The sequence below is a fragment of the Ranitomeya imitator genome, chromosome 4 (assembly GCF_032444005.1).
Source record: "Ranitomeya imitator isolate aRanImi1 chromosome 4, aRanImi1.pri, whole genome shotgun sequence".
Taxonomy (NCBI): domain Eukaryota; kingdom Metazoa; phylum Chordata; class Amphibia; order Anura; family Dendrobatidae; genus Ranitomeya; species Ranitomeya imitator.
Window position 1 is genome coordinate 586,305,106 of NC_091285.1, and position 26,106 is coordinate 586,331,211.

A 26,106-nucleotide genomic window follows, 5' to 3' on the forward strand; every position below is an offset into this window, starting at 1 on the left:
ACGCGATGAGATGATTCTCTGGTGCTGGCAGGAGCAAGCTGTCATGGGCGATAATATATATATACTGCCAGCCAAATTCTGGCCACGCTCAATACACTCACACTGAGCGTGATGTGAAGAATCACAAGTCTGCAGTCACATAGAGTGACTGCAGACGTGTAGTTTAAAACTGGACATCCCCTTTAAGATGTTGCTAATAAATAATAATCTTTATTTTTATATAGCGCTAACATATTCCGCAGCGCTTTACAGTTTGCACAAATTATTATTGCTGTCCCCTATGAGGTTCACAATCTAAGTTGATGATTTATCTTTAGAATAGGTCATCAGTATTATAATAGTGAGGGCTCCTACACCCAGCACCCCCTTGTAAGGAGGAGAGACAATCTTGTTGTGCCTTGTCTGGGACTAGTCCGGCACCATCGGTGCCGTCACACGAGTTGCAGGAGGGAAACTTTAGTTTTCCGGACAAACCTTTGAACTTAAGACCAAGGGGCATGGAGAGCATAAAAGGGTGACAGTGCGGAAGGGAAGTTTGTGGGAAGCTGTGGTGTGCGGAGGCTGTGTATGAGTCCTCCCGTGCCGTGCTGTCAGGACAAAGTAGACCCAAGCCAGAGGGGCCCATGGAGTCTTAATGGAGACTACAGGCAGAGACGCTTCCCGAGATCCCTGACTGATCTGACTACCGTAACGCCATTGAGCGTGAGTGATTCCTCCTTATGACCAGACCACAGGGGTCGCACTCCAAGACGAGACAACCAGGCCGCAGACTGAGTATGACTGCCTGACAGATTTGCTCCCACATCTTCCAGTGCTGTGTCGATGCTTAAAAGGACTGTCCCCTCTCCAGCGTATCTCATCTTGGATCCAGGACCCGCAACCGGACATCCCAGGACCAACATTGACATCGGATCCCAGGACCAACATCGACATCAGGACCCAGGACCCCTTCCGGACCAGGATGACACTGGATTCTTCAAGTGTTCAAACCGGAACGCCACCACCATTATCGCAAAGACTGCTCCTCGATGCCAGATTGATACGTTTGATACCTTTGAACTCTCCCCTACCCTTTCATACAACCCTAAGTTTATCAAACACAGCGTCGGCATCCTTCCCTCCATTTATCTTCTCCCTGTGTGGAGTACCGCTGTTATATTAAATCCCTCTGTTAACCCTTGCTCTGCCTCCGACCATTTCTGCATCCTGATAGCTGCTTTCACCCTCCTGTCAGGTGTGTTCATGTGCTGCAGCAGCTAGATGGAAATCATGAATGTAGCTCAATAGCACAGTTCTGTTCACTGTGTAGTGGCCATTTTCAGGTACTGCAGCTCAGCTTCTAATGAATTGAATAACAGCTGAGCAACAGAACCGCAAACACTAAAGACAAATAATCAAGCCCATAAAACAGCCTTAAATAGCGCATTGTACAAAAAAAATCGACTGCACTTTAAACAACACTTAAACATTTCAAAGGTTTTTCAACAAGTTGATTCTGAGAAGCCTCTACTAGTGTGACTTCTGCATTAAGGTATTCTTATCAGGGAGTCACCAGCTGTGATTTTCATTGGTGATGGAAAACAAGCATTACAAAGCATTCATTAAAATCAATAGGCTGTCCATAAAAAACGCCAAGACGAGCTGTGTTCTTCAGATACAGAGACACTTTCAGTGAAAGTTCTTTGCTTTGACTACATGATAGGGCCAAGGCAAGGGGTCCTCCTCTATTTTTTCTCATATGCTCTAAGGGTATGTGCACCCCTTGCAGATTTGCCTGCGGATTTTTCTGCACTAAATCCGCAGCTCTTGGCAGAAAACGCAGATGCGTTTTTCATGCGTTTTATTTGCGGTTTTGATGCATTTTTTTATGCGGTTTTGAAAGCTAAATAAAGATGTATTATTGAACAAAAAAAAAGATTTGTGATGTCATGTCTTGTCCAACCTCCTCTTTGACATTTGTCCAACCCACACTCCATTACACACATAGATAGATAGATAGATAGATAGATAGATAGATAGATAGATGGATGGATGGATGGATGGATAGATAGATAGATAGATGGAATGAGATAGATAGATGTAGATATATAAATGGATAGTTAGGCTACTTTCACACATCAGGTTTTTGCCGTAAGGCCGGCGTCACACTGGCGTTTTAAACGGCCGAGTGCAATGCAATAACAAAAATTGCATTGCACTCGGACCAATGTTAAGTTAAGGGGCAGGTCCCAGCAGCCGACATTTTGACTGCCGTTTTCCTTGGTCCGAGACAATCGCAGCATGCTGTGATTGTCTCGGACCGAGGAAAACTCTCGGCTCACTCGCACCCATGTAAGCCTATGGGTGCGAGTGAGACAGCGCACACCACTCGGATATCATCTGAGTGACGTGCGTAATAAGCGGACACCAGCAATGGAGGAGATGGAGAAATTCATTTCTCCGCCTCCTCCGCAGCTGTGCTCCGATCCTCCCTATGCGAGAGAATCGGAGCACAGACGCATGACACTCGGCTCCTGCTCTGCTGCAAGCAGGAGCCGAGTGTCATTAGCATATCGCATCCGATGATCTCGCATCGGATGCAATACGCCAGTGTGATGCCGGCCTAAGGCATAATCTGGCGAGTTTTGAGAAAACGCATCCGTTTCTTTTTTAGCCGGATCTGTTTTTTTCTCATAGAATTATGTTAGCGCCGGATTGCGCCTGATGGCCACACGTTTCATCCATTTTTTGCCCGATCCGTCAAAAGAAACTGTTTCCGGCAGATGGAGAAAATGTACAGAGGAAAGTTTTTTCTGTCCGGCGAAAAAACACGCAGCGAAGGATTCGGCGAAAAACGTATGAAACTGAGATGTGAAATAATGAATCCGGCCTCCGAATCCGGTTTTTCATGCATGTTTTCCATTGAAATCATGCACATTTTCCTGCTATTCTCACCCTCCGTAGTCCGCCGAGCTGCATGCGCCTGAAGCCATCTTCCATTCCCGGCAATGCATTGCGAAATTACCCAGAAGACTTAGCGGTCTCTCGAGACCGCTAAGTCGTCTGGGTAATTTCGCAATGCATCCTGTGAACGGAAGATGGCGGTAGCTGTGCGCGTAACGCCGGAGCTTCGCTGGATCCTAGGAGTGAGTTTATAACTATTTTTTATTTTAATTATTTTTTTAACAGGGATATGGTGCCCACACTGCTGTATACTACGTGGGCTGTGTTAGATACCGCGTGGCTGCTATATACTACATAGGCAGTGTTATATACTATGTGGGCAGTGTTATATACTATGTGGGCAGTGTTATATACTACGTGGCTGTGCTATATACTACGTGGGCTATGTTCTATGCTGCATGCTATATACTATATGGCCACTGTTATATACTGCGTGGGCAGTGTTATATACTACGTGGCTGCTATGTACTGCGTGGGCTGTGCTATATATTACGTGGCCAGTGTTATATACTGCATGGCCTGTGTTATATACTACGTCGCCTGTGTTATATACTGCGTGGCTGCTATATACTGCGTGGGCTGTGTTATATAGTACATGGCTGTGTTATATACTGCATGGCCACTGTTATATATTGCGTGGCCTGTATTAACACATCAGGTATTCTACAATCTGTATGTATATAGCAGCCACATAGTATATAGCAGAGGCCACGTAGTATTCATCTGCTATATACTACATGGCTCCTATACACTACGTGGCCTGTGCTATATACTATGTGGCTGCTATATACATACATAAATACATATTCTAGAATACACGATGCGTTAGAATCGGGCCACCATCTAGTTGAAGATAATTGCGTAGGCCCTCAGCCTGGAGATGGTTCGGGATGGACTATGGTGACTCTGATGTGGTGCACCACTGTGTCAAATGGAGACGTGGATAGTCTATATCAGTGATGGTGAAACTTTTAGAGACAGTATGCCCAAACAGCAAACCAAAACTCACTGATTTATCACAAAGTGCCAACACGGCAATTTAACATGGGGCTGAAGGAGACATCACAGACACACACACTGCCCCTCTGCAAAATACACACACACTGCCCCTATGCAAACATGCACACACACACACACACTGCCCATCTGCAAACACACACACACACTACACCTCTGCAAATTACACACACACAGCCTCTCTGCACAATATATACATGCATACACACTGTCCCACTGAGTGAAGCAGCGCCCCATCCCCACACACAGCCTCTGTCAGAACTGTGCCCCATTTTACAATGATACATCTAATGTTTGGCTCCTCCTGGATCTCTTACCAGTGCCCGCCTTCTCTGTCTCTGCTCCTCTGCAGTACCGGTGCAGGCAGTAGTGTGATGAGGTCAGTAGCGTGATGATGTCATCACACTGCTGCACGTCGGCCCCAGGGATGACAGGCGCTCCTCTGTCCCAGTCCAAGCGCAGCAATCTTCCAATGTATTTGCGACTTTTAGAAGCGAATAGACTTGAACAAGGGAAGGGAGTGGTGTGCATGAAGCGGCGGACCTGGCGTGAGTGCCCACAGTAAGCACTCTGAGCGCCCTTTCTGGCACATTTGCCATGGGTTCGCCACCACTGGCCCGTATGAAGTTATAGTTTGGCACCAATATAGAAAATGTGGACTAACTGTGCTAGGTGCTGTACCAGGGTTCTGAAAGCCTAAGCTGTAATTAGTTCTTAGAGGCAGAGAAGATTGAAGGCTCTGGAGTTGCTGTTTCCAGAAAGGCCGTACTGGGCCTCTGGCCATTAGGGGAGGCCGCCATGACAGGGAAACGTGCGAAGATAGGGAGCTCATATGAGTGCTGAGGGGTATAGGGTTAACAGTGAGTTGAAGGGAGGGACGGCATTTTTTGAATTTGAAGGGAGAAGGAGGGGTCGGGGCAGGGTAGAGAGGACTTTATAAAAGGGGGTGGCCACGTTAGTGGGGCAACCATTTGGGTACTCACCGGCCAGATACGGAAGCAAACTACCCACCCTCCTTTTGTTGTTTAGGGTTTAAAGTTTCAAAAATCATTTGTTATTAGTTATGTGTTCAGGGCTAGGGTTTCAGTATTACGAAGGTATTTATGCACGTGTGAGTATGAAGAACATCTGTCACGGCAGCGTGGCAGGGGGTGGTGGTCCTCGAAGTTGGTGGAAGTGGAAAATGGCGGATTGATGGGGGGGGGGGATCTCAATACGTCCTGGACTCCCCGGGGTGATTTAAAATGGTCAAAGGGGTATAGATAATCCCATGGAAGGGATTATTAGAGGAACCATCAACAGATGTGCGGTTTTGGCCTGGCGGGTGGAGTTTGCCTCCGAGCTGGTGCATAGCGGCTGGGGGTAAGGCGGATATAAGGCCAAATAGGTGGGACGTCTGGCTGGAAAAATATTCGTTATATGTTTCGGGCTTCGAGGATCATCCACTTCCGGTGTTTATTGTTCCAATATTGTTGTAAGTTAAATGTTAAGAAATGGCTGCTGTGGCCAATTAATCCAACCCAGGTTTATTGTGTGTTTTATTAGGGTTATTCTCTTGGTACAGGAGAAGGGGGAGGGGGCCGTTATCTCGGGAGTTATATGAGGTAAGATAAGGGGTCTTGCATTTGAGCTCACAGGAGTCATGGATACCCTTTGTCATGGTTTGGGAGCTGCTGAAAAGGGTTTTCTGCCAAAGAGTGCATACATTTTGGAGAAGAAAGAAGAACCGCTGATTTGACAATTGTGGCTCAGAGATTGTATCATGGAGCAGTTACAGACCCTTCTGAAAAATGAATATAGCAGCCAGCGATGAACTAATGTGCTTTTTGATATTGTTAGTCTAGATTCATCTGTAAAAATCTTAGCAGTAATCTAACGTTTATATTCTTGACAGAGTATCAATAAAATAGATTTACCCATTACGATAAAAGTATGCAGCCAAGTAAAAAATATTGGAAATCAAATGCTAAAAGATGTTTAAGGTTATCTACATTGCGGTAAAACTACTGTAAATATACTTCTCTACATTGAAATTGCAAAACCAAGATGGGAAAATCCCAGAATAAGTGCAACTTGCAGATATACAACTTGGCATGCTGTCAATGAGGTTATTAATAGTTGTATGAGGAATGTTTGGCCATACTGAATGCACTTGAGCACACATCATCAAAATCCGCTGCTGGCAGCTCTCTTTGTAATTGAATGAGGCCTCGGACATGCTAGATGGGAGACAACACAAGTCTTGAGATGCTGCAGGTCATTGTAGTACTTTTAGGGCTCACAGGCGTCGGTGCAGCAAGCAGGTGAAGCACGTAGGAAACAGATATCAGAGATACTAAAGACCGCAGGTGGACTGGAGACGGAGGGACTGTAGGCCAAAGAAAGCCAGGAGACGTGTGGTGGCAGGCAGAAGCTCGTCTAGTTTGCAATACAGTTACACTAACAGCTTAATTTTACATTGACTTGGTTGTAGAATCAAAAATAATCAACATTGAGAGTCCTCAGTAGTTGATACCTTTTAATGGCTAATTGAAATAATAACATCTAGCAATATTTCTAGACTACTCAGTTCTCTTGATCAGGCGTACTGTAGTATAACACAAAATCTAAAAAGTCACATATTTGTACACAGGACTCAGGAATAGTGCAGTAATAAGACAAGGGATGTGAAGCAGAACTATCAACATAGGAAGAGGAGAAAACCGTTCTGACTGCAACATCTCCATCCTTGTCTCTCATTGATCACATCTTGGACTTGATTGGTCGCCAATTGCAAAGGGAGCTGCCAGCAGCGGATCTTGATGATTTCCATTGCTATATGTTTTTGCACAATTTCATTCATTGTGAAAAAAGCTATAGCACTGACTGATATGAGAAACTGAGTAGAGTCAGTGATATGAAAGTGTCTTTAAATCAAAGAGTCTTGAAATGTAAACTATGGTAGGTTTATTACCACCGCATGTAATAACAATTCTTTGCTTTGTCCTTTGACATTAAGACAACCCCTTTCCTTCTGGCGCGCTTTCAACTCTAACCTGATTGCTGACAGCTGGATATCCCAGCAACAAGCAGTATTTCCCAGAAGATGCCAAAACCTACACATTTCCCAACAGTAGTGAAGAAGATAAAATATAACAGCTTATTACGGTGGTTTTCTGATCTGGTTAGTAGCAAGGATCCCTCTATAAAGTTCTCCTTGTACAGAAGCTCAATTCTTGCAGTAACAAAAATAAATTAGAAATTTAAGAGTGCATTGTAAGTGCAATAAAAAGGGAGAATAATCAACTGCAAAATACATCTTTTTCCACTTATCTTCTAGTTGAACAACGCATGCTGAAGCATCAGAGCAGATGTTTCCAAGCAGAAGATATTTAAAGGGAACCTGTCACCCCGTTTTTTCAGATTGAGATAAAAATACTGTTAAATAGGGCCTGCGCTGTGCGTTACAATAGTGTATGTAGTGTACCCCGATTCCCCACCTATGTTGCGAAATACATTACCAAAGTCGCCGTTTTCGCCTGTCAATCAGGCTGGTCAGGTCAGGTGGGTGTGGTGACATCGCTGTTTCTTCCCCAGCTTTCCGTTGGTGGCGTAGTGGTATGCGCATGTCCAAGTGCCGAATCCACTGCGTGCAGGTGAAGTAAAAGCGTGCGATCTGCGCTATTACCCTTGTCATCGATGGGGGCGGCCATCTTCCTGAGGCCGCGCGTGCGCAGATGGAGTGCTCTGCTGCACGGGGCTTCAGGAAAATGGCCGCGGGATGCCGCACGTGCGCAGATGGAGATCGCGGCGGCCATTTTCCCAAAGCCGAGTTTGCATCTCGAAGAAATAGCGATGTCACCACACCCACCTGACCTGACCAGCCTGATTGACAGGCGAAAACGGCGACTTTGGTAATGTATTTCACAACATAGGTGGGGAATCAGGGTACACTACATACACTATTGTAACGCACAGCGCAAGCCCTATTTAACAGTATTTTTATCTCAATCTGAAAAACGGGGTGACAGGTTCCCTTTAAGAGAAAGTGGTCACCATATCAATTAGATTTTTGTTGGATTTTTATAATATCATTAATGTATTTGGCCACAAATATTAGGATAAACCCCACCAACTTTTTTATCCATGTTCCTGTTACAACCTTGTTACAGCTTTGGGTACTCTTATTCCAGACAGAAGCCTTACAAGGTTGTAGGTTGTTTATGTTGCTAAAAAAGATGATACAGCTTCTTCCTTCCTGCTCTTTGGGGGAGGGAGGTGATGATGAGCTCCTGACTGAAAGTTCAGACCAGTGTCATGGTTATGCTGCTGGCCCGGACTGTGCTCTCTGATAATACTTTATGAGACAGCTTTGCCTCTGCAGCATAAGATGAGTGCAGAAACAATGAAGCTGAACGTGCAAGTTTTAGTGCAGTGCTTACAAGCTCTATATTGATTGGTAGACAGCAGAAGCGGCTGCTAACCTAGGTAATGAGCAGTAAACAATAACATTACAAATTCCTTTGTTCTTGAGAATGAAACATTTTTAATAAGTCGTAAATTGCAAAGTTGTTTTTTGTTTTTACAGACGATCTTCTATTTTACCTGTCATGTCTCACGACTTGGGAATTGCAGTATTTTATCACATTGTTGCTGTTGTATTGCTATGCAATAAGGTGTTTTTTTTTCAATTCTGTCCTAATTTTCTCTGCCTCTTTAGTTCTGATGTCAACAACCCACCTTTTTCCTCATCCTGTGCAACCATCACATGTCTTCAGTTCTGATTCAGAATAGTCTTTTTTACCCATTGTAATTGTGCATAACTTCAAGAATTCAGCTTGAAAATAAACCTTCTTCAGGAATCTTCATTAGAGATGGGCCAACCCGAACAGTAAAGTTTTGGGTCCATAATGAACACCTACTGGTCTCGGACATGGATCCCGAACATAAACTTCACCAGGAAGTCCGTGTTACTGTTTGGGTTCTACACCCTGTATATCAGATGTTACTCATGCTGTCATCATGATAGCATGAGCTCGCAGCTGTGACCAGAGGTAAAAAGTTTACCTCCGGTCACAGGAGTCAGCTGATGGGACTAGTACTCCCATCCGCCTATGCTTGCTGTTGCAGATAACAGCAAGAGTAGACGTCAGGCAAAACTAACAGCTGTGGGCTGCATCCCTCAGCTGTCAGCTTTCGCAAGGCTGGTTATCAAGAATAAAGGGGTCCCACGCTGCTTTTTTAAATTATTTAAATTATTAAAAAACAGTATGGGGTCCTCCCCATTTTGGACAAACAGCCAAGCTAAAGCAGTTAGCTGGGGGCTGGTATATTCAGACTAGTAAGGGACCATGGATATTGCCCCCCCCCAGCCTGAAAATAGCAGTCAGCAGGCGCCCCAGAAAAGGTGCATCTATTTGATTAGTCTATTAGTCTGGCTGGGATAGCACGCGAGCGGGGTCGCGTGTGCAACAGATATTAAGTGCAACAGGATCAAGTGCTTGGCAGTTAGACAATGGCATTGAAGCTAATGTTCCTCTCTTCTCTTCTTCACACAGGTAATTTATCCATCATCCATTTGTGTGCTGACTGCAAGTGTGAACAGAACCATATCTAGCAAGCTTTGCTCATGGTAATTTATCCATCATCCATTTGTGTGCTTACTGCAAAAGTGTGAACAGAACCATATCTAGCAAGCTTTGCTCATGGTAATTTATCCATCACTCCTGTGTTGATTTCTTTTTTTCCTCTCTGTTTTTGGTTTCTGATTTAAAGTGTTCAAAGCTATCTTTTTTTCCCACTGTTTTATGGCCTTGTTCAGCATTGGTTGTTTACCCTGCATAGTAATGCCTGCTCTGGCCTTATGATAATTGGTTAATTGCTGATTGTGGCCATTTGGTTCCTGATGCTAGCAGTCATTTCATTTCATTTCATATATATATTTAGTCTGGCTGGGATAGCATGCGCGCGGGGTCGCGTGTGCTACCGATATTAAGTTCAACAGGATCAAGTGCTTGGCAGTTAGACAATGGCAATTGGACAGGGCAGAAGACAGGTAAGGTGCATCAGTTTTTCAAACAATCATGCTTCTTGGTCAGTCATACTACATTATGCATTGATCATATCAATCTGCTTCTTATTTGTTTTTACTTCTGCTTTCTCACAACTCGCCTGTCCTTTAACACATTCTGGGCACTCTCTCTATATTCACCCCTTGCTTCTCCCCTTTCCCATGTATAACTCTGAGGCTCTACTGACATTTCTTACCCACTCCAAACCAGCCACTACCTCCATGCAACACTCAAAATGTTCATACAAATCATCCCCCCACCTGCTCTTTCTGTTTTTCCTCCTTCTACTAGATGAAGGAGAGATCTCCCCCAACCCTGGGCCTCCCTCCACCAGCATACATTACTTTCCTCCAGCTGCATATAGAAACCCTGCTAATCTTATTAACATTCAGTGCATGCCTTCTCCTATCGCTTTCCACTGTGCTCTCTGTAATGCACGGTCTGTGTGTAACAAACTAACTTACATTCACAATCTTTTCCTCTCTAATTCCCTTACCCTTCTGGCTATTACAGAAACCTCGATCCAGCACTCAGACACTACCGCTGCTGCTGCTGCTCTCATTTAGGTGGGCTGAAATTTTCACATACCACCAGACCTGAGAACAGACAGAGTGGAGGTGTTGGTTTGCTTCTTTCATCACAATGTGCCTTCCAGGTCATCCCCCCGGTTCCCTCATTTACAATTCCTTTCTTTGAAGTCCACGCCGTCAGAGTCTTCTCCTTGCAAGTGGCAGTTGTTTATCGCCCTCCAGGCTCCTCCCGCCTGTTTCTAGACCACTGTGCCACCTGGCTTACTCACTTTCTATCCTGTGACATCCCCACCCTCATCATGGGAGACTTTAACATACCCATCAATGATCCCCTCTCCCAATCTGCCTCTCATCTTCTTTCTCTAACTTCTTCATTCGGCCTCTTACAGTTTTCTAATTCTCCTACGCATGAGGATGGGAATAATCTGGACCTGGTTTTCTCCCGTCCCGGATCGCTGCACGACTTTACTAACTCCCCTCTCCCGCTCTCGGACAAGAATTCCCTGTCAAGAATTGTCTCCTCACCCAGGACACCCCCAATTACCACACTTATCGGAATACATGTACCATTAATACCCAGCAGCTTATGGACAATCTCCACACATCTTTATCCCCATCTCCTCTCTCTCCTATCCAGACTTAGCATTGTCACACTTCAATAATACACTGAAGAATGCCCTAGGTGAAGCAGCACCTTCTACATGCTTTCTTCAGCGTTGCTCAAGGTGTGCAGAGAGGCAGTGGAGAAAATCTCTCTTAGCAGAAGGCTTCATCCACTATAAGTTCATGCTCAAAATCCATAACTCTGCCCTTTATCTGGCCAAACAATCCTACTTCACCACCCTCATCACCTCACTATCCAACAATCCAAAACGACTTTTTGAAACCTTGAACTCCCTCCTGAACCCTAAAGTACAGGCCCCCATCACCAATCTCAGTGATGAGGATCTGGCCACTTATTTCCTAGAAAAAAATCAACCACATCCATCAGGATATCTCAGCCCAATCTCCTCAGTGCCTGGATCCCCTTCCCTGCCGCACCTCAAGCTCACTAGACATCTTTGACCCTGTTTCAGAAGATGAAGTTTCCAAGCTCCTCACTTCTGCTCGGCCTACAACCTGCAACAGTGACCCCTGTTATGACCTGGTGGTCAGGACAATAATGGACCTGGTGATTAAGAGCACACGGAATGACCTGATAGTTACTGATAATATAGGACGAGCTCTGGGACGTGGGAACTCTGCTGACCGCAATCCCTAATCCTATCAAACACACTAGAAATAGCTGTGGATTGCTCCTAACGCTCCCTATGCAACTCGGCACAGCCTAAGGAACTAGCTAGCCCTGAAGATAGAAAAAATAAAGCCTACCTTGCCTCAGAGAGATTCCCCAAAGGAAAAGGCAGCCCCCCACATATAATGACTGTGAGTAAAGATGAAAATACAAACACAGAGATTAAATAGATTTAGCAAAGTGAGGCCTGACTTACTGAACAGACTGAGGATAGGAAAGGTACCTTTGCGGTCAGCACAAAAACCTACAAAAAGACCCCGCAGAGGGCGCAAAAAGACCCTCCGCACCGACTCACGGTGCGGAGGCGCTCCCTCTGCGTCCCAGAGCTTCCAGCAAGCAAGACAACAATCAAAATAGCAAGCTGGACAGAAAAATAGCAAACCAGAGAAATACAAGCAGGCACATAGCTTCTGCTGGGAAGACAGGTCACAAGAACGATCCAGGAGTGAACTAGACCAATACTGGAACATTGACAGGTGGCATGGAGCAAAGATCTAAGTGGAGTTAAATAGAGCAGCCAGCTAACGAATTAACCTCGTCACCTGTGAAAGGAAACTCAGAAACACCCACAGCCACCCGAGGAAGTCCATGGACAGAACCAGCCGAAGTACCATTCATGACCACAGGAGGGAGCAACAGAATTCACAACAGTACCCCCCCCCTTGAGGAGGGGTCACCGAAAACTCACCAGAGCCCCCAGGCCGACCAGGATGAGCCAAATGAAAGGCACGAACCAGATCGGCAGCATGAACATCAGAGGCAAAAACCCAGGAATTATCTTCTTGACCATAACCCTTCCACTTGACCAGGTACTGGAGTTTCCGTCTCGAAATACGAGAATCCAAAATCTTCTCCACCACATACTCCAACTCCCCCTCAACCAATACCGGGGCAGGAGGATCAACGGATGGAACCACAGGCGCCACGTATCTCCGCAATAACGACCTATGGAACACATTATGGATGGCAAAAGAAGCAGGAAGGGCCAAACGAAATGACACAGGATTGATAACCTCAGAAATCCTATACGGACCAATGAAACGAGGCTTAAACTTAGGAGAGGAAACCTTCATAGGAACATAACGAGACGACAACCAAACCAAATCCCTAACACGAAGTCGGGGACCCACACAGCGCCGGCGGTTAGCGAAACGTTGAGCCTTCTCCTGGGACAATGTCAAATTGACCACCACATGAGTCCAAATCTGCTGCAACCTATCCACCACAGTATCTACACCAGGACAGTCCGAAGACTCAACCTGCCCTGAAGAGAAACGCGGATGGAAACCAGAATTGCAGAAAAACGGCGAAACCAAAGTAGCTGAGCTGGCCCGATTATTAAGGGCGAACTCAGCCAACGGCAAAAAGGACACCCAATCACCCTGATCAGCAGAAACAAAGCATCTCAGATATGTTTCCAAAGTCTGATTAGTTCGTTCGGTTTGGCCATTTGTCTGAGGATGGAAAGCCGAGGAAAAAGACAAATCAATGCCCATCCTAGCACAAAAAGATCGCCAAAACCTCGAAACAAACTGGGAACCTCTGTCAGAAACGATGTTCTCCGGGATACCATGTAAATGAACCACATGCTGGAAAAATAATGGCACCAAATCAGAGGAGGAAGGCAATTTAGACAAAGGTACCAAATGGACCATCTTAGAAAAGCGATCACAAACCACCCAAATGACCGACATCTTTTGAGAGACGGGGAGAACCGAAATAAAATCCATAGAAATATGCGTCCAGGGCCTCTTCGGGACCGGCAAGGGCAAAAGCAACCCACTGGCACAAGAACAGCAGGGCTTAGCCCGAGCACCAGTCCCACAGGACTGCACAAAAGAACGCACATCCCGTGACAAAGACGGCCACCAAAAGGATCGAGCCACCAAATCTCTGGTACCAAAGATTCCAGGATGCCCAGCCAACACTGAACAATGAATCTCAGAGATAACTCTACTAGTCCATCTATCAGGGACAAACAGTTTCTCCGCTGGGCAACGGTCAGGTCTATCAGCCTGAAATTTTTGCAGCACCCACCGCAAATCAGGGGAGATGGCAGACAAAATTACCCCCTCTTTGAGAATACCCGCCGGCTCAGGAACACCCGGAGAGTCAGGCACAAAACTCCTTGACAGGGCATCAGCCTTCACATTCTTAGAGCCCGGAAGGTACGAAACCACAATATCAAAACGGGAGAAAAATAACGACCATCGAGCCTGTCTCGTATTCAACCGTTTGGCAGACTCAAGATAAGTCAAATTCTTGTGATCTGTCAAGACCACCACGCGATGCTTGGCTCCTTCAAGCCAATGACGCCACTCCTCGAATGCCCACTTCATGGCCAACAACTCTCGATTACCAACATCATAATTGCGCTCAGCAGGCGAAAACTTTCTAGAAAAGAAAGCACATGGCTTCATCACCGAGCCATCAGAACTTCTTTGCGACAAAACAGCCCCTGCTCCAATTTCAGAAGCATCAACCTCAACCTGAAACGGGAGCGAAACCTCTGGCTGGCACAACACAGGGGCAGAAGAAAAACGACGCTTCAACTTCTGAAAAGCCTCTACAGCTGCAGAAGACCAATTGACCACATCAGCACCCTTCTTGGTGAAATCAGTCAATGGTTTAGCAACACTAGAATAATTAGCGATGAAGCGCCGATAAAAATTAGCAAAGCCCAGGAACTTTTGCAGGCTCTTCACAGATGTCGGCTGAGTCCAATCGTAAATGGCCTGGACCTTAACAGGGACCATCTCGATAGTAGTAGGGGAAAAATGAACCCCAAAAATGAAACCTTCTGAACTCCAAAAAGACACTTTGACCCCTTCACAAACAAGGAATTAGCACGAAGGACCTGGAACACCATTCTGACCTGTTTCACATGAGACTCCCAATCATCCGAAAAGACCAAAATATCATCCAAATACACAATCAGGAATTTATCCAGGTACTCTCGGAAGATGTCATGCATAAAGGACTGAAATACTTATGGAGCATTGGAAAGCCCGAATGGCATAACCAGGTACTCAAAATGGCCCTCGGGCGTATTAAATGCTGTTTTCCATTCATCGCCTTGTTTAATACGCACAAGATTATACGCCCCTCGAAGATCTATCTTGGTGAACCAACTAGCCCCTTTAATACGAGCAAACAAATCAGACAGCAACGGCAAAGGATACTGAAATTTGACTGTAATTTTATTGAGAAGGCGGTAATCAATACAAGGTCTCAAAGAACCATCCTTCTTGGCCACAAAAAAGAACCCTGCTCCTAACGGTGATGACGACGGGCGAATATGGCCTTTCTCCAAGGATTCCTTTATATAACTCCGCATAGCGGCGTGTTCTGGCACAGATAAATTGAACAATCGGCCCGTAGGAAACTTACTACCAGGAATCAAATTAATTGCACAATCGCAATCCCTATGAGGAGGTAGGGCACTGGCTTTGGGCTCATCAAATACATCCCGATAATCCGACAAAAACTCTGGGACTTCAGAAGGAGTGGAAGACGAAATAGACAAAAATGGAACATCACCATGTACCCCCTGGCAACCCCAGCTGGACACAGACATAGATTTCCAGTCCAATACTGGATTATGAACCTGTAGCCATGGCAACCCCAAAACGACCACATCATGCAGATTATGCAACACCAGAAAGCGGATGTCCTCCTGATGTGCAGGAGCCATGCACATGGTCAATTGGGTCCAGTACTGAGGCTTATTCTTGGCCAAAGGCGTAGCATCAATTCCTCTCAATGGAATAGGATACTGCAAGGGCTCCAAGAAAAAACCACAGCGCCTAGCATACTCCAAGTCCATCAAATTCAGGGCAGCGCCTGAATCCACAAATGCCATAACAGAATAGGATGACAAAGAGCAAATCAGAGTAACGGACAATAGAAATTTAGACTGTACCGTACCAATGGTGGCAGACCTAGCGAACCGCTTAGTGCGCTTAGAACAATTGGAGATAGCATGAGTGGAATCACCACAGTAAAAACATAGCCCATTCCGACGTCTGTGCTCTTGCCGTTCAGCTCTGGTCAAAGTCCTATCACATTGCATAGGCTCAGGCCCATGCTCAGATAGTACCGCCAAATGGTGCACAGCTTTACGCTCACGCAAGCGTCGATCGATCTGAATGGCCAAAGACATAGACTCATTCAGACCAGCAGGCATGGGAAATCCCACCATGACATCCTTAAGGGCTTCAGAGAGACCCTTTCTGAAGATTGCTGCCAGGGCACATTCATTCCACTGAGTGAGCACAGACCACTTTCTAAACTTCTGACAATATATCTCCGCTTCATCCTGACCCTGACACAGAGCCAGCAAGATTTTCTCTGCCTGATCCATTGAATTAGGTTCGTCATAAAGCAATCCAAGCGCCAGGAAAAACGCATCAACATCACGCAATGCCGGATCTCCTGGTGCAAGGGAAAATGCCCAGTCTTGAGGGTCACCACGTAACAAAGAAATAATGATCTTTACTTGTTGAACAGGGTCACCTGAGGCGCGAGGTTTCAAGGCAAGAAACAATTTACAATTATTTTTGAAATTCAAGAATTTAGATCTATCACCAAAAAACAAATCAGGAATTGGAATCCTAGGCTCTGACATCGATTCTGAACCACAAAATCTTGAATGTTTTGTACACTTATAGTGAGATTATCCATCAAAGAGGACAGACCTTGAATGTCCATGTCTACACCTGTGTTCAGAACCACCCAGAGGTAAAGGGGAAGAGACAAAACACACTGCAAAGAAAAAAAAATGGTCTCAGAACTTCTCTTATCCCTCTATTGAGATGCATTAGTACTTTGGGCCACCTGTACTGTTATAACCTGGTGGTCAGGACAATAATGGACCTGGTGGTTAAGAGCACACGGAATGACCTGATAGTTACTGATAATATAGGACGAGCTCTGGGACGTGGGAACTCTGCTGACCGCAATCCCTAATCCTATCAAACACACTAGAAATAGCCGTGGATTGCTCCTAACGCTCCCTATGCAACTCGGCACAGCCTAAGGAACTAGCTAGCCCTGAAGATAGAAAAAATAAAGCCTACCTTGCCTCAGAGAAATTCCCCAAAGGAAAAGGCAGCCCCCCACATATAATCACTGTGAGTAAAGATGAAAATACAAACACAGAGATGAAATAGATTTAGCAAAGTGAGGCCCGACTTACTGAACAGACTGAGGATAGGAAAGGTAGCTTTGCGGTCAGCACAAAAACCTACAAAAAGACCACGCAAAGGGCGCAAAAAGACCCTCCGCACCGACTCACGGTGCGGAGGTGCTCCCTCTGCGTCCCAGAGCTTCCAGCAAGCAAGACAACAATCAAAATAGCAAGCTGGAAAGAAAAATAGCAAACCAGAGAAATACAAGCAGGCACTTAGCTTCTGCTGGGAAGACAGGTCACAAGAACGATCCAGGAGTGAACTAGACCAATACTGGGACATTGACAGATGGCATGGAGCAAAGATCTAAGTGGAGTTAAATAGAGCAGCCAGCTAATGAATTAACCTCGTCACCTGTGGAAGGAAACTCAGAAACACCCACAGCCACCCGAGGAAGTCCATGGACAGAACCAGCCGAAGTACCATTCAAGACCACAGGAAGGAGCCCGACAACAGAATTCACAACAGACCCCATTCCTTCACATCTCCTGCAGTCTCTCTCACCAGTGGTCACCACTGACCTGACTAAAATATTTAACCTCTCTCTTTCTTCAGGTATCTTTCCCTCCTCATTTAAACATGCCATCATAACACCTTTACTTAAAAAGCCATCCCTAGACCAGAACTGCACTGCTAACTACAGACCTGTCTCTAACCTTTCCTTCATCTCTAAACTCCTGGAACGCTTGGTCCACTCCCGTCTAATCCGCTTTCTGTCGGATACCTGTCTTCTCGACCCCTTACAATCTGGTTTCCGCTCTTTACACTCCACTGAAACTGCCCTCACTAAAGTCTCTAATGATCTAATAACAGCTAAATCCAAAGGTCATTGCTCTCTGCTAATTCTCCTGGATCTTTCTGCCGCATTTGACACTGTGGATCACCGGCTCCTCCTGACTGTGCTCCGCTCCATAGGCCTTAAGGACACAGCCCTCTCCTGGTTCTCCTACCTCTCTGCCCGTTCCTTCACTGTATCTTTTGCCGACTGCTCTTCCTCTCCTTGTCCCCTTACTATCGGGGTTCCGCAGGGCTCAGTCCTAGGTCACCTCCTCTTCTCTCTATACACGGTCCCTATTGGACAAACAATCAGCAGATTTGAGTTCCAATATCATCTCTATGCTGACGACACCCAATTATACACTTCTTCCCCTGACATCACCCCTACCCTAATTAAAAATACCAAGGATTGTCTGTCTACTGTCTCTAACATCATGTCCTCCCTCTATCTGAAACTAGATCTCCCCAAAACGGAACTTCTTGTGTTTCTCCCTTCTACTAACCTCGCTCTACCCAACATCGAAATTACCCTGGAGGGTTCTATTGTAACTCCCAAGCAGCATGCCCGCTGTCTTGGGGTCATATTCGACACCGATCTTTCCTTTACTCCCTATATCCGATCACTCACTCGCTCTTGTCACCTGTATCTTAAAAACATCTCCAGAATCCCACCTTTTCTCACCTTTGAAACTGCTATGACTCTTACTACAGGAAAGAAATATATCTTGGTACCGTGTTAGCCAGTAGATAGAAAAATATTTAGAATTGAGAGTCAACCACTGAGGACTCTTACTGTCGCTCTTATTCATTCTCGTCTGGACTACTGCAACTCCCTTCTGATTGGTCTCCCTCTTACCAAACTTTCCCCTCTCCAATCCATCTTGAATGCAGCAGCCAGAATAATATTTCTGTCCAGCCGCTTCACGGATGCCTTCTTCTTGTGCCAGTCATTACACTGGCTACCCATTCGCTACAGGGTCCAGTATAAACTCATCTCCCACAAAGCTCTCCACAGTTCTGCACCGCCTTATATCTCCTCTCTCATCTCTGTCTATCGCCCTATGCGTGCCCTCCGTTCTACAAATGACCTAAGACTAACATCCCCTGTAATCCTAACCTCACACCTCCGTCTCCAAGACTTCTCTCATGCGGTGCCAGCTCTCTGGAATGCACTTCCCCAGACGATCAGGCTGATACCTAGCCCCCGACCTATTCAAGTGCGCTTTAAAAACCCATCTCTTCAAACAAGCCTCCCACATCAACTACTCAGCTACGTTCACATTAGCGTTGTGCGCCGCTGCGTCGGCGACGCAACGCACAATGCACGCAAAACCGCACCAAAACGCACGCAAAAACGCTGCGTTTTGCGACGCATGCGTCGTTTTTTGCCGAAATTTGGACGCAAGAAAAATGCAACTTGTTGCGTTTTCTTGGTCCGACGCGGCAAAAAAGACGCATGCATCGCACAACGCAACAAACAAAAACGCATGCGTCCCCCATGTTAAATATAGGGGCGCATGACGCATGCGTCGCCGCTGCGTCGCCCGACGCAAACCCGACGCAAACTAGCATAACGCTAGTGTGAACGTAGCCTAAACTAACTTTGTCCTGTTCCATCCTTCCAAATATTATTCTGAATCTGCACCCTACTATTCATCTGTCTCCACACCCTCCATGCATGATAACTGCACTTGATACTTGACTATTGCACTTAAACACACGGACAGATGACCAGATCATGCAGCTTTATATGAAAATCCCTATTTATTATAATTGCCAGACCTGAAATAACAAGCACTTTTCACCTATTGTGTCCCCCCATTTCCTTGTAGATTATAAGCTTGCGAGCAGGGACCTCACCCCTGTCACTGTTTAAATTGTCTTAACTTGTACTGAATTTATTGTCTGTACATGCCCCCACTTAATTGTAAAGTGCTGCGGAATATGTTGGTGCTATATAAATGAAAAATTATTATTATTTCTGGCTCTTTGCCTGACTCTTTCCACTTGCCCTGTTGTGGTGGCAAGGATTACTATTTGTGGGGTTGATATCACCTTTATGGGGCAACTGCAGTCTGCTATTTTTAGGCTGGGAGGGTAATTTCCATAACCCCGTACCAGCCTGAGAATACCAGCCCCTAGTTGTCTGCTTTAGTTTGACTTGTCAAAACTGGGGGGACCACATCTTGTTTTTTTAAAATATTTATTTACATAATCTAGAAAAATGGCATGGGGACTCCTCTCTTCTTGATAACCAGCCTTGCTAAACCTAACAGCTGAAGGTTGCAGCCAGCAGCTGTCAATTTTCGCCTGGCTGGTTATCAAAAATACAGGGGAACCCACATAATTGTTTTTTATTTATAGCGCAGGCGTCGACTGATAAATACTCCCATAAGCCGCTGCCTGCTCTTGCTGTTATCAGCAACAGCAGGCGTAGGCTGATGGGAGTAGTAGTCCCATCAACTGACGCCTCTGACAGGATGTACAATTTTGAACCTCCAGTCATAGTTGCAGGCTCACACTTTCATTTGACAGTGAGCCACAATACTCTGACTGGCAGTAATGCTCTTATTGTCGATCAGAGGCAATATTTGATGCACTGTCATGCACATGACAGCGTGGCAAACACTGGATGTCTGTGCCCCTCATTCATGTGTATGGTGTCAGGGTTCAGGTACTGTTCTGGTACCCAAACTTTTTTTAAATGTCCGATCTAACCCCCTGGACCTGAACATCCAGGGGTTCGCCCATCACTAATCATACAAGGAGTCAAGCTATCTGATGAAATCTCTTTGTCTGAGTAGTGGTACATAGAGACATCCAATATATTGGTGTCCCTACATTTGCAGCCTAGTTATGGAGTCAGAATATTACAAATTTAGGCTATATGCACACATTGCTGAATTGCAGCGGAAATTTCCACGGCAATTCTGCAACTCCCTGCTGCGGGTAAAACGCATGCGGAAATGGCATGCGTATTCCCGCTAAACACTAGCGTTTTGCAAGCGTAATTAGCTTGCAGAATGGTAGCGTTTTCCAAGCGATCTGTAGCATTGCTTGGAAAACTGATTGACAGGTTGGTCACACTTGTCAAACACAGTGTTTGACAAGTGTGACCAACTTTTTACCTATTGATGCTGCCTATGCAGCATCAATAGTAAAAAGATATAATGTTAAAAATAAAAAAAAAATTGTGATGTTCTCACCTTCCGGCGTCCCCCGCAGCCTTCCCGATCCTCGCAATGCTCCCGGCAACTCCCGTTCCCAGTGATGCCTCGTGACAATGACCCCAGATGACATAGCGTCACGTGAGACCGCTAACGTCATCACAGGTCATTGTCGCAAAGCATCACTGGGAACGGGAGCTGCCGGGAGCATCGCTAAGGCCTGAGTTGGATCCGAGGGCCGCCAGAAGGTGAATATATAACTATTTTTTATTTTAATTCTTTTTTTAGGGCCTGGAGGAGAGAGTCTCCTCTCCTCCACCCTGGATACCATCCGCACATGATCCGCTTACTTTGCGCATGGTGAGCATAGCCCCATGCAGGAAGTAAGTGGATCAATGCATTCCTATGTATGCAGAATCGCCACGATTCCGCACAAAGAATGAGCATGCTGCGTATTTTTCCGTGATTCGATTCCTCCACGAAAAAATATGCAGCATTAGCACATCATTGCGGAATCCAGTTGAATTCAATGGGTTGTGTATGTAATGTGTTTTTGCAGCATTTTCGTAGCGAAAAACCATGGCAAAAAGCATACGATCCGCAACGTGTACACATAGCCTTAAGATGATGAGACAACTTCTTGAAGATAAGAATAGCCAGGGCTTTGCAGTACACTATGTTCAAGTCTGGCTATGGTCACACAACCATTTTCTCTCCATTCAAGAAAAGCAGTCCAATTATGCTGATAACAGTTCAATCAGGGTGAGAACCGATTTTCTCAAAGGTGGAGAGAAAAAAAAGAAGTTTCTCCACCTTTTCCATTATGTCAGTATGAGAAAATCGAACAGCACTCGGATGTCATCTGAATGCAGTCTGATTTTTTTCACGGACCCATGGACTTAAATGGACGAGTGCCATCCGATACCGTTATTTTTTTCCTTGGTCCGAGGAAGACCAAAACCACTGAATTAAATGTAATCGTTCACATTTCTATATTGCCAATATTATTTCAGTTTACTGAACAATAATTCCACATTTCTAAAGACTGTGCCAATTTTTCTGGATATGCTCTTGAAAAGACCTTTATTCTTTATCAATCATTTTAATGTACAGCACTGTCTGTAATTTTCTGCATGCTGCTTAGAGAATTTTTTCGAGACCTATTAATTGCTATTTGCTAGTTCTGTCTAAGTCCATGGCAATATGCTGTCACGGCATAAAGGTTACAATCGTTGAGGGCATTGCACATCGGCATGTAGGTAATCAGTGGGATTAAAATAACAAATGGAAAACAGATTAACAAGTTTCTAAATTCCGTGGTGTAAATTGTGATTTCTTGGTTGTCAGCTGAGGTTTCATCGGCTGGAGTAATACAGATTTGATTAAATTCCTCTCTAGGTATTTAACATTCTAGTGCTTGTTCTGATTCAGAAAAAGTATCAAGTGTGCTTTATTAGAAAAATATAACAGACACAGCAATTACCTATTTCATTAGGGAATAGATTTAATTCTCTCATCTTTCAGCTTTCCAAAAAAAAATAAAAAATCAATTACTTTACTCCGTCTAATAAATGTTATCGTAGCACATTGAGAAGAATGAAAGGGAAGCCAGTTATGAATCAATCACACACAGGCATCGAGTCATTCATTGTAGCAGAATGATGGAGCTGTTTGAAGTAGCTGCGACCGGCAGTATTAGGAAATAGCGGTGTGTAAATTACATTTACACGCTCAGGAGTTTAGCCATGCTGTCTTTTATTCATCCATGGCTGGAGCATTAGAAATAGCCGGCGGCGTATAGAAGTTATAGAGTTAAAGCTCTATCACAATTTTTATGCCCAACAGATTCAAGCTCGTTTGATAAGACGTTTGGCTTATTGTATAAAATCTAAGTGCCACTTTGATCTCATCTGATAGACAATGTGCTATCTAGAAAATCTGCAAAGCATTTATAATAAAAAAATTAGTTTTAACTTATTCCTAAGGAATCGCTCGAAAGTATTGGTCATTAAAGTCTCCCTTTTATCAAACGTGCTGTCCACTCTATTGTCAGGTACATTGGTCCCTAGCAGCAGAGACATGGAGGCTCATTACCCAAAGTTGGGGTTATGCTTTCCCTATACATTTTACTGCCTTCCTATACATACTGAAAAGTGAAGTAAAGGAGGTTCCAGCACATATAGTGCAGGCAGAATGCTGATGAGGAACCAACCATTTAAAAGACTGGATGGAAAGTTACAACGCATGAAACCTGGGACATTTCCTGGTGGTCCCAACTTGTTACAGGTCACGTAAAAATCTTTCTAAATGTATGTCTGTTTGTCTCCAATAATGGTGCAGAACTTAGAATTGGAAGCTTTACAATGGCCCGTGCTGTAAAGAAGGCCTGAACTGCCATCTCTGAAGTGCCAGTTGTATCTTTTAATGAAAGGATAAGAAGTTGGGGTGCTCTATGGGTAAAATCAGAGGGACGAGGCTGAGGAATAAAGACTCAAAGGAGCCGCTCATCTGGTAAGGTTGTGCTAGCATGTCACTGCATAGGGCTTGTGAATTGGTCAGACTTGGCTGCTGCTCAACCCGCTGAACCTGGCCAAGTCAGCCATGGAAGTCAGGGAAATAATAAGTGTTTCTGGGCACTGCTGAGTCCAAGGGAGAAAAGGAAACCAGAGGATTTGGAAAAGGGGACGTTATTGACAAAGCGTTTTGGAGGTATCAGATAAAAACCACTCCGAAACGCGTTGCCAATGAAGTCCCCCTTTCACCAATCCTCTGGTCACCTTTACTTTCTTGGACTCCGGAAACACCACGACTTTCAATCATTATTTACTCAATTTTACCTTTTAGCCCTAGGTCATCCACAGCCGTCTCCAACCCTCATGTGTATTTTCAATGTGGCATGAGACTCCTCGCGTGCCTCCGGTCTCATGAGCTGGTGCAAAGATTTTTTTCTGTCAAATTTTATATGCATCCAACGATAAAAAATGGCGATCTGCTCAAGCACTGCCTAAGGGATAACTGGCCGCTCGTGGTGACACGTACCATCGCCTGTAGTACAGTACTGACATTTCTCAATCATGACGTTGTTCCCTCAACAAGGACTGAATGTGACCTAAAATAGATGCAGCTTTGAGACGTCCAATAATTTCTCTTGCGTGGCACATGGGGAATTGGTTTTCCAAGTGACATCCAGGAAACACTTCTTTTTTCCTATAAGTGCTAAGGACTTGAGGGGCAAGTAAAGGAATAATTCAATGTGCAGAAGCCATCAGTCATTTTCCTGAGGAAGGAAAATAAGAAACATTTCTCAAAAAGCTAGATAACAAATATTTTGATGATGGTAGAACATAAATGATTGTTAGTTCCTATGGGAGTTGAGTCATTGATTATAACACTGGCAGGCAACTAGGATAACTTTTGTCTAAACTTGGATAAATAAATCTGTAAGTAAAAACGACTTGTTGCAGTACAATGAATGTCCATTGTAAGTGGCGATAACTTATTTATGTACAATTATCTGTATGCTTAAACTATGTTGTAACTTTAAATTGAACCTGTCACCAGCATTTTATTGTGTAATCATGATAATATAGGAGCAGAGAGCCTGATTACAGGGATAATATTGCAAAAGATCCGAGGCACCAAAATATTATCCTTAAAAAAAGGCAGAGGAGGAAGTCACCAACAAAGCTGGGTCACCGTAGAAACTCAGAAAGGAGGGTTAGCTTGGCCGAAATCTGGAAAACCTTCCTCAGCACACCACAACATTCAGTAGCACCATCTGATACTGTCCGTATTAGCAGGATGCAGAGCTTCAACAATGTAATGGATGAGTATGTGTTCACACGTCTCCTTTTCATAAGTAATGGGTCTGCCCCATATTACTTCCAAATTGGAAACATAGCCTGAGCTTGACTTTTAAGCCTTGAAGGTGCTGGCCTGCCAAGCGGCAAGTGTACCGTCGGAACATGTGTTTAGCATGGCAGCCAGTGTGATAACAGTCAGACGCATCCGCCTATCCACAGCCAATATAGGCAATCCAACATTCATTAAAATGAACCAGTCGTGAATCCCACAGGACGTGTCTGTACCTTTCGCTGAATAGAGAAGCATACCAGCCGCACTCAGCCACAGTTATAATATTCCATCACAGTTTGTTTATTCTATTTGCCATTCCCAATGTTTTGTGGCCTTCCAAAATAATTAAAAAAAAAAACTAAAAAGCAAACAAACCCAAAACAGTGTTGGATACCTCCTCCTCCCACCATTTCCGCCTCCAATGCCACCTCCTCCTCTACCGCCTCCTCCACTTGGACCTCCGCCTCCTGGTTCAAGATTATTATTTTTTATTTTTTTCATTATATATTATTTTAAGCCATTTCCTTTTCCATATTTGTTTGCAGGGCAATTGTCCTACTCTTATCCCCTTTTACCCCCTTTTACAGCCCCCTAGACCTTACTATAACCATTTTACAGCACAAAAGTTGGGGTCACGTTGACTTCTATGGGGTCTGGTACTCGAACAAAATTTTGAACTAATTTGTTTGAACCCGACATAGCTGAATATCCCCAGGTCCGCTCATTCCTAGTATTAAACACTTCACTAATTTTCTAAGTAAACTTATTTCTAAAGGTGGTATTGACATAAATGCTCTCTAGATGTCTTTAACAACCCATCTATTGCACATAGGCAACAAAATAAAATCATAGATGTTCAGAGTTCAGCACAGGTCAGGTTGCTTGGCAGCGCAGCATCAGTGATGTCAGCGTTAGTCACTGATGCTGCACCAGCAGCTTCTCATTCATTCATCAGTGGTTTTCAGCCGGGATGGTAGCATTAGCACAGCTCCTGGTTGTAAACTATATATCCCCCAGATATGGATTACGGGAGATCAAGGGAGTCACATGGATTAGGAGAACAATAAAGATGGCAAACTGTGTTTATTGTTTTAGTTCATTAACCCCTTCATGACCTTGGGATTTTTCATTTTTCCGTGTTCGTTTTTCACTCCCCTCCTTCCCAGAGCCATAACTTTTTTATTTTTCCGTGAATTTGGACATGTGAGGGCTTATTTTTTGCGGGACGAGTTGTACTTTGGAACGACATCATTGGTTTTAGCATGTCGTGTACTAGAAAACGGG

The 26,106-nt window shown here is 44.7% G+C and overlaps 1 protein-coding gene across 3 annotated transcripts in view; it reads right to left on the minus strand.

The window, feature by feature from the left end:
- Positions 1-26,106, minus strand: part of ADRA1A (adrenoceptor alpha 1A) — a 373,907-nt gene that overhangs the window by 262,001 nt on the left and 85,800 nt on the right. Inside the window, exon 2 of one of the 3 annotated variants that reach the window (XM_069766488.1) lies at positions 23,805-24,244. The exons of the other annotated variants lie outside the window; for them this stretch is intronic. The gene's annotated coding sequence lies outside the window, so the exon portion shown is untranslated. The remainder of the gene's footprint in view (positions 1-23,804; positions 24,245-26,106) is intronic. 3 annotated transcript variants of the gene reach the window in all.